Raw genomic sequence first — 10,742 nt, 5'->3', positions numbered from 1 at the left:
AAGATGAATATCCTGTTAGGAAATGTGACAGATTCAGTGAGTTATCTGGAAAATAATGATGATTTATACAAACCTCGGATTGAACAAAAGGATCACACTTATCTTGAACAAACAATTAAATACTTTAGATAATTTGTGTAAAGACTATAGTGATTCACATGCTGGAAAATGATACACAATCAGGATTGTATATGAACTAGCCAAAACGATTGTCTCTCGGTAAAAATAAACAGAGTTCGGATAAGATTTAAACGAACATGGGGGTGTATGATATGTGATCAGTTGGTCATATTATGTAGATCAACACATGTGTACAATTCTGTGTTTCGTTACTGTCTGCTTGCAAGAAAATGTCACTGAAACAGTTCAAATCACAACCAAAATCAATAACTAAGCTTATAAAACAAGAAAATGGTAAGTCCCCATTGTTTGAGGCATTACAATATGTCCTTAATGAAAAGCAAAGGGGAGCCTCCTTGTTCATATTATGGTATTATTGTTGCTAATTTTGAGTTCTTACTAAAATGTCAATATGCGTCTTTTAAAAATATTAATAAGTACAATAATAATTTATTCAAAAGAAAAGATTATTTCAACTGTTACGTATAGTCTACCTCAGTATGGAACTGTGCTTAAAACATTAAATCTAGTAACTACCTTTATCCAGTTTTGGTAACGTATGTTTCAGAGCTACATAAGCAGACACATTATAACACCAATCTACAACATATGACAGAAATATGCTCTAACATTTGACGTATGAGAGGTTGCGGGGTCACTTTTTGAAAATATGATAAATTTCTCATACATGCATAGATGCATATATACATACTTACAAAGCCTGCACTATTTGTTTGGAACACATCAGTGGTGCATTGATATGACATATTTGTAAAAAAACAACATACAGAGATACGATTCGCGACACACTTCTTGATTCCAGGACATGCTCAATTAATAGCTGTTAAACTCTGTACTACCTCTTCATAATGTCAAGAAAATGCATGGCTATAGATGTATTTATAATAGTTTGGCACTATTTCATTGGCCTACGCATCGAAAGGTTTTTGTTGACGGATATTGAAGGGATTTGGCATTATCGTATATCTGATTTTTTTTTATTTCAAAGTACTACCGAAAAGTACATCAAATATATATGTAGCATAAACTGCTTTGAAAGGTTTGAAACTGTATATGATCATTTCCGTATGTGTAATCAGAAAGCGCTTTGTCATTTAAAAAGAGGTCGAAAAAACTGAACTGTGACAAAAATGCAAGTAGCATTTAAACATAAACTTTATAAATTCTTTTACTTTTAAATATATAACTATTAATTTACAATGATCTTTTTCAGTTGACTATCAAATGAAAGTGAGAGTTTCTTTCTATCTTCGATTCTCCATTGCTGGTTATTTCACACTGTACATATGTAATATCTAACAGGTACCAATTCTAATACAAACAATATTCGTTACATTCAATACCCTCTTAATGAAAATTGGGAGTATTATATCTATTTTAAAAGAAATAAATAGAACAAGTGGAAAACTAAAGGTTGTTCAACACAACAAAAACGAAAATGTCGCATGCTCGGTTTGATTGAGCCTTTTCATGGACGGTAGTGGAAATGAGGGCTACCGTCCACGCTCTGTAGCACCGGGTTGAGGAGAACTCAACATATACACATGTTATAAGTACTAGAAGACAATTTCGAGACATCCACAGATGTATTCATATGGTGGTGCACATGGAACACTCATTGATGCACAGAGTGCAAGTCCATGAAAAGCGGCGTATGGTCCCAAGTTTAAATAATGGCTGGGTACTATTTATCCTAGGGAGCTTCAGTTAATTAAAACTAACAATTCGGATACTGATGCTTCGTTTTTAGATTTACATCTCTCTATTTATGACAATAATATACATACCAAAATTTATGACAAGAGGGATGATTTTAACTTTAGTATTGTAAATTTTCCCCATTTGGATGGGGATGTACCTCAGGCTACATCTTATGGGGTATATATTTCTCAATTAATTCGGTTTGCTTGAGCGTGTAGTCATGTTAAGCATTTCAATGAACGTAATCCAGTAAAATCGCACTAACTGTAATTATAAAAAAAAATATCAAGAAGGCGGACTTAAGAGCATATATACAAGCTCAATAAAGCAAGTTGGGTAAAGCGAATAACAAATATTGAATACAAAGACTTCAAAACGAGCCTGCAACATTTTCGTTTATGTCATGTCGGACGGCCGGCGGTTTTCCACTTCTTTATTCTATAAACATAAAGAAAATACAAAAATTTGGCGGTAACTTGGTTTTTGAAACAAACATCTTTGAAAACGATATAAAAGGAAAAAATAAAGAATAAATTTCGTACCTATAAGTTGGGCACGTATAAACTTCAACTCAGACGTAGGAAGTATATGAAAAGAAATCATACGGAACAATTCTTTTATCAAAAATGAAAAAAAAAAAGATTGATTTACAGCTGGAGTTATATACATTAAAAATATAATTATGTGACTTTAGGAAAAAAATCAGTTTTTGTCATTTGTAACAGTTCAAAATAGATTTAATCTAAACAGGTCAGAATTCCTTAATTATTATACGATCGTTTGAATATTCCAAGTGAATGGAAGGAAAAGCAAATAAATTAAAATCAATTTGATGAGACAAATAGATTGTAATTATCCAAAACGTTATGAATAGTTTCTATGAAAATTGGAATTAGAGAATGATATACAGCGCGACTTTTCTAGTTGTAGAGACTGAAAATTACCATGTTTCCAATACAAATTTATATCTTAAAATGATTAAAACAAAAAATCAGTTTCTGCATAAATGAAACAAAATCGAATCTAGCATATGCGAGTTTCGTAACATGGGGGTAGAATCCTCGAAAAATCTTTTTTGGGAGTGTTAAGTCGTACAAGATTTCTGGTCAAGTATCAAATAATTCTTAAATAACAAAGGTATAGAATATGTATAAAACTTCCAAATTTGTTATCCCAAAGAAAAGAGTACATACGTTTTGTTACATTTGTCAGTATATGTTCTGGGAGATTTTCCAGGACCGTCAAAGAGTATATTATTTTAGATAAAGCAAAATGCTTAATTCCATTTTTTTTTTAATTTTATTATAATTTTTCAAAGTAAAATCATTTTGTGTTTTTGCCATCTATTTAAGCAGAAATATAACTGTTCTAATCTTTTATTCAAATTCAATTCTATTTTTGATTAGTAAATACAATTCATGGCGTTGTGGCTTTGTCAGATGTCAAGTTCAATGATTTCATCTTGCAAACTATTTCGTCTGTGTATTTAAGTTTGTTTGTTTTGGGTTCAACAGTATTTCAGTCATGTAACGGCGGGCAGTTAACCTAACCAGTGTTCCTGGATTCTGTACCAGTAAAAACCTGCTCTCCTCAAGTAACTGCCAACTTCCCAACATGAATAACCAGAGGTGGAGGACGAATGATATCAGAGACTATGTCTTTTATCAAATCGTCACGGAGAACATACGCCCCCCGCGCCCGGGGGTCGAACTCGCAACCCCGCGATCCGTAGACCAACGCTCTCCCTACTGAGCTAAGCGGGCGGGTATTTAAGGGACCCGATTCGAAAATTGTTGACTTTTAGGTTTACTGTTTTAAATGAGAAAAAATGATTGAATTCTTTGATTTTGCTTAGTAAACAGGTAAAGGTTTTTTTCTGATCTATCTGTGATAAATGTTGCATCGTTAGAAAAAAGAGATGCTTGACTTAAGCAGTGAATATGATTAGCAGGACACCTTAGTAAAGTAAGAAAAAAAAGTAGTTAACGAAAGAATGTTTCGATAGAAAAAAACATTTGAAGCATATCAATGTGTATCCTTAAAAAGCTTTAAGACCTTCAGAAACTATAATCATGATTACAGATGGATATGTGTACTACAACTAACAATAAACACGATCTTTAAAATTGCTCCTTTGCGATAAACATATTGCATTAATGTAGTTTTCCTGTATTTTATAATACATGTAGCATAGAAAAACTGAAATAAATAAAATTCTCTTTAATACCTTCCACTCGGTGCTGTCAATTTTGAAGTATAAAAGAGATAAAAAGGTCTTATGGGCTCTCTATAGATATTTAGCCCACCACATGGTTGTCGAAACTGTTGTTTTCTCATATAAGTTGAACGTTTTGATGAAATATACTAATTGACCAATCGTAATTCATTTCAGTTTTTCTATGCAGTTTTTGAACAGGCCGTGTCTGTGGAAACGAGCTTGAAGAAATTAGATAAAACTGGGTCGCAGATTTTAACACTGTATCAAAAATTGTCAAATATTGATACGAGAGTTACTTTTCTAGGGACAAAAGTGAACTATTATCACTCCAAAATGAATGAAATGGAGGCCAGTAGGGCATAGGACTCACAGTTAAGTGACGAAATTAAATTGAAGCAATCAACCATTGATAAAACCTTACACACAGAACAGACACGACAAATTTTATAGGACTATGAAAAGCTTAAGAAATGATAGATCTACAGGCCCGATCTATGAGCGACACTCTTGTTTTATGGCTTCCCTGAGTTGAGTACGGCTGACGAGCGAAAGGAAGAAAACTGTACTTACAAAACATACGAAATCTTCAGAGAATGTCCTGATATTATTCCGGCTCAGGAAAATGTGAAAAATGACAGTCAGTCCTCTAGACAAATTCAAGTCCGAGAAAAAGCTGTGTGGATAAATACACTCAGTACAGTTTTATTACACGAATGCCAAAGTACTGCATGTATTGCTAATATGCCATATTTTAACAACAATAGGTATAATCGATTTCTATGTCATGTATATTTCCGTGTCATTAGTTTTTACTTTATTTATTGATATGTGATGCTATATATTATTTCAGGTAATTTGAATCAACAATGGATTCTTACGACAAACGTAAAGTACGCCAAACCTGATTACGTAATTTGACATTGCCGCATTATTAAAATAACGTCATCAAATAGTCCTCCGAGATGTTTCTCACCTGCATCTTTATGGTTCAGAGTTCAGATGTGCGAGAATATTAGCCCGAGTGGTTAAATATCTAAGCATCTGATACAAAAAGGTATAATTCTTACATGCTCATACAAATATTTTGGTAAAAAGTCATGCAAGGCTTCATGTATCCAGGTAGTAATGATAATATTCAATGTCTCTTTGAAATTCAACGTGAATTCGGTGATTCTAGTTTAAAATGAACATCGTTTTGTCTTTCTTTCTGAAACAAAAAATGACGTGACAAGAACATTTAGAAAATCTAAGCAAAACATTTAATTGTTAGAAAATCACCGACAGAAACTTTTAATCTTTAAATTTAACTAATAATCAAGGCCTCCGAGTTTTTTTATCGTCTAATTTACCATGGTTCAGAGTTCAGATGCGTAGGAATTGAACCACTGAATACTGAAGCGTCTAAACGATGAACCGTGATAAATTAGACGCTAAATCGCAAAAACACCTTTATTATTTTCATTCTAACATGCTCATTCACATATTTTAATAAATATAATGCTAGACATCATTTACCCGAGGAGTAATATAACGGACGTCATGTGGTAATATGACGTCTAAATTGACGTCATAATGCTCTCTTACCGGTCCGCGCGTTAACCGTTTTTTTATCGCAAAATATACAGAGCTTGAATTCCTACTTTGTTTAACTGGAAATCCAATGGGGCCATGTTAGAATACTGTATAAACAACAGTTTTAGTTGCCTTATCTTGAAATATCTTACTCGTCCACTAGCAAACCATTTGATAACACGATCAAGCATAATACATGTATGAACATACTATTTTATGAGTTTTAGGTAAATAATTGATAAAAAGGAGATCTCATATCTGCATGCTTCAGATTAGTCAAACGAGATTGATATCCTGTTGAAATTAATGATACGAACTGATTTTCATAATCACAGAAATTGTTCAGTATATCTTCTGTCGATCTAAAAACAGAAGTAAATTAATTAGGAAAAGCATTGTAAACAAAGCTGACGTTTTGAAGTCTCTTACGTGGGCCCTTTCCCTAACCAAACGATCACAGCACATACGGAGCGCATGATAACACCTATGGACCTGGTGCATATGCAGACATTATGTTTCAAAATGATAGAAACTGAAGACGTGTATGTTGGTTAAATTTGAGTCATTGTACGTAATTTGTAATGATCCTGGTACTTATTTAAATTAAACATCTATTAGTTTTGCTTCAATTAGCCGTTCACAAATGGAACAAATAACAAGGCCAATACGAAATAATTTAATAAATAACATGATAACATAAACTATACCTTGACCGAAGTTCATACCAAAATATGCTGGTTTACCTCAACCTTAAACAAAAAGGTCTATAGGTATCGTATCTATGTATCAGGAAAATCTGAATTATTTTGTAACTGGTTTGACTGTTTTATATCCGTGCTAAAACCAAGTTCTGAATTTTATTTTTTCTTAAACGTTAGTTCCAACTTCAGCAGATATATCTTTTGGCGAAAAAGACGTTTTGTTTGTGAACAAATTCTGGAATATTTTAATGTGATATTTAGACAATCTAAATGGATACACAATTGAAAATTATGATATCCGCAAAGAAATATTAAGATTAAAATGTAAAGGACGTTATTGCTACAACTGTAAGCAATGAAATTGCGACCGCGATATTAATATTTTACTTTAATCATATTTGAAAAATGATTGACAGAAGAAGAAATGAAAAAAATGTGCGAAATCAGTTCTAAACAAGAAACGACCTTAAGGTATTAGAAGAGTAATAGAGTACCTCCTTTTTGAAGAGTATTCAATTCCTAGCATAAACCTACTTTTACTGCAATTCTCAGGGGGAGCGTAGGTTCAAGCCCCACTGGGACTAATTTATTTCCTTATTTTCCTTTTCTTTATAGTAAGATTTTACCTCTTTCAAGACTAATAATTGATTTATTGTACAAAAATGGAAAAAAAAATTTGATAAGCGATTTCTTGCTGTTCAAGGTGAATTTACTACTTAAACAGAAGGGATAGAATTACACAGCTTTAAAAATATTCAGTTACATGCAGTAAAAGTTCTCTATTTTGCTTTCACTCTTTAGACTACATATCGTGGTAGAAATTTAGGTAGGTTTTACGTCTGCCCCAAGGTTATTTTTGAATGAAGTAAGCAAAATTCAAATCAGAAACACAGGATTCGACCTTATTTTTTCAATGTTGAAGTTAGAATTCTGTCTCATTAAATCCGTTTACTTGAGGCACCCTAGAAAAAATGATATTGACATTTTTATTTTGTGTTTTATAAACTTATCATCGGATCGTGGAATTTCTTGAAACTTTGTAGGGTTAGATTGGGAGTGGTGGAGTTTAAGAATGTTTTTAAAAAAGTTTTCCTAGACGCTTGTGATGAAATGTGACAGTGATGTACTACGTATAATAATTCTTATACTATATATTTCTTATGACATATTTTATTTAACTAACAGGATGATTCGTTGGAAGTAGGATAAAATTTACGTATAATGACGATACCTTCCGCATAAAGACAAAATACACTAGACAGGCTCTTAAAGTGTGCCCAAAGTGAATTGTGAAGTGCAACAGTTCATAACTATCATATAATTATTATACTCACAGATCTCCGTTGCAATCCTGAAAGTCTGCTTGTCAAACGGGTAAGCATGAAAATCCATGGGACAGTACGCCGTCAACGAAAATCAAGGATATGAAAAAATGATATATGCAGCAAGATCTTTTATTGCAAAATTTTTCATTAAAGCAGAATAATAGATGGAACAATGATTACAGCTTAAAGATTGACATCTTGCTCCAATGATCAGGAGAAATGCTTGAAGACGGCTTATCTGTCAAGTTGCCGTTCGTTTCTGGAGCACGAATCCAGACTACAGTGCAAACCTCTGTAGAGCAACACCCTTTGGGAGACACAAATAGTGACTGTTATGTAGAGGTTGTTGTTCTGGAGAGGTTAGTTTGATAGTATCTTATCTTTTAGCTTAGGGAAGTTTTGATGATGTTGTCATAGAGAGCCTTTTTCTTAAAAAAGTGCCGTTCTGTAGCGGTTGTACTGTATTTATGTCTTTTTGACAAGTGTATGCTTTCTCTTTCTTTTAATAGTGTTCAATTTATGAACCTCTGAACATGGTTGCAAATGAATTGAAACATCGCATCATTAATTAATAAATCAACCGTTTCATTTTTGTGCACATCAAGGCACATGCTAATAGAAAAGGCTGCTTTTAGGCGGCAATCAATGACAAAATGTTTTTCCGATAATGTTTTTCTGCACATTTCGAAGACAAAAATCTTCTACAGGGTAAAATATTATTAAAACATTTTATTTCGTCATAACATTGATGTATCTGAAAGAAATTCAACCAGTAAACAAATAGAGTCATGTGCATTATTTATGGATATATTGTTTGTCTGTGTTCACAATGAGTGTCAATACATAGAAAAATTATCAATGGACCTTTTCAGTGTTGCACATTTGCCTATCTTCAATCAAATAACTCAAATAAAATATAGGTCATTGCTCTAGCCCTTGTTAGTTCGAATTTCGCCAAGCATCAGTTAGAGTCCCTTTGTTACTGCTTATTATATGTATGTATACTAAAAGCCTACATTTTCTTAAAATAATCTTAAGAAAGATGATAACGTTGGCTCTTTAACTGTTCAAACACGGGATGTAATAGATTCGCAGTAGTAATCAATTCATTTGTCATTGTTGTATAATTACGAACCAGTGTTTACAAGAGTCACTAGACAGACATAAGCTTTGAAAAGATGTGAACTTAAAATATATTATATTAGAATGTTCTAGTTAAGAAGCAAGTGATAAAAGATGACAAGGGTAAAATATATGAAACAGGAGCGTCCTTTAATCTGAATATGTCACTAAACGCCAATAATCGCTATGTACGATATGATAGTCATTAACTTTGATATTTCGAGTAACAAAAACATTATGCCTTGTCATTCTCAATTGCAAAATTTCAAATCTTACCACTAACGGCTTACCTTTAATGATTTTAATGTCCATTAAATATCTCGGAAATAGAATTCAATTCTTCCGAAGTATCTTCTTACAGATTTTATTAACTGTCAAAAGAAAACTTAAGTATCGTATCGTGGCTGTAAAACGTCTCCCCGTACTTGGATTTAGAGTTCTTATATTTTCTAGTCCTTTAGGGTCATGAACTCCATTCAATATCTTCTTAATAGAATTCCGCTTATTAATAAGCTGGTGTAAGGGTGCGCGAGTGATGTTGTAATTTCAATTACCTCCCATAAACAGACTCGATCAAACCGAGTCTGCTATTATTTTTGCTAGGTTGCATTCTATGCATTCAAGTTATCTTCTTACAGATGTGGACATTCCATGATTAATACGCTTACATATCAAATATATGAACTGGCAATATGGTCGTACCATGTTACTAAAAATAAAGTTACGTACATTTATAATTAGGAATTATGAAATACATAAGTTAGATAAGAATAATAAAATCTGTGAAATATTAAAGGCATCTTACTTCATTATTTCCGCTATATATAATATAATGTAATATACATGAAATGTTAAGATCGGCAAATTCTGATACATACCTGATATACGAAATGGTAAGATGGGCAAACTCTGGTACAAGTAAAATGGTTAGATGCGTTTATATTATATTATAATAAATGTACATAAAGCAATAAAATGGGCAATTAACGACATACCAAAGAATAAAGCATTTACATAATTAGAACGGTGTATTGGGGATATCCTGAAAATGAAACAACGATATACGCTAACGTAATACCTGAAACGTAAAATGGGAAATCGGCAAACCCTGACACATAGAATGGCAAGATGCATCCACAGAATACCTGATGCATGAAGCGTTACATATCCTTAATTAATGAAACGACGCTATAAACAATTATTGTATTTCCCCAAGTACGACAAAAGCTGCGAGGTGTTATGAAATGAAAAATTCAGTGAAAACTGGTTAAAGATAACATATTGAGCATATGTAGGTATATACTTTTCAAGTTTGAGAACTAGTGATCGATTACGCATGAAATTAATTTAAAATTGGGCAATTCAGAAAAGCGTGTTATTGCTATTAAATTGAACATTTTGCGAAAACAAATGCTGTAAACAAAAACTCAAAAAGTACAGATGTAGTGGTAGTTCACATAATCATTTAATTGCAAACCAATCTACGGGCCATTTTATTATGAATCGAAAACCAATTGAACACTCTTGAACAGGATCGCAAAATATATTTTCAGGAAATTATTTACTTTCTGGCGAGAACATTTTAGATTTTCGATCTTAAACATATAGGAAAGGAAAGCGTGATGACGCCATCTGGTCGCGATGTTTTTCGACGGTTCATAATAACTTGAATGTGCTTGGTAAAGGACAATCAAAGGTTCATTTCTATAAAATTCTTTTTAAACAAGATTAGTCTTTTAAGATTTTTTCAAGTATTTCAATATAGCTATATACTAAAAAAACTGTCATTTTTGTGGCCAAACCTTTGACAATGTGGAATTATCCGTAAGGTTTTAAAAGATCACCTTTATTTGCTTAGACATTGGAACATTTTAATGAAATTGAAATCAAATTTGTGGCAAGACGATTTCCAAAGTCTCAGCGGTAGCCGAATAAGGAAAACCTGTCTCGTTCTCTAAAAAA

Source organism: Mercenaria mercenaria, chromosome 14, assembly GCF_021730395.1.
Source record: "Mercenaria mercenaria strain notata chromosome 14, MADL_Memer_1, whole genome shotgun sequence".
Taxonomy (NCBI): Eukaryota; Metazoa; Mollusca; class Bivalvia; order Venerida; family Veneridae; genus Mercenaria; species Mercenaria mercenaria.
This window is presented reverse-complemented; position numbering follows the sequence as displayed.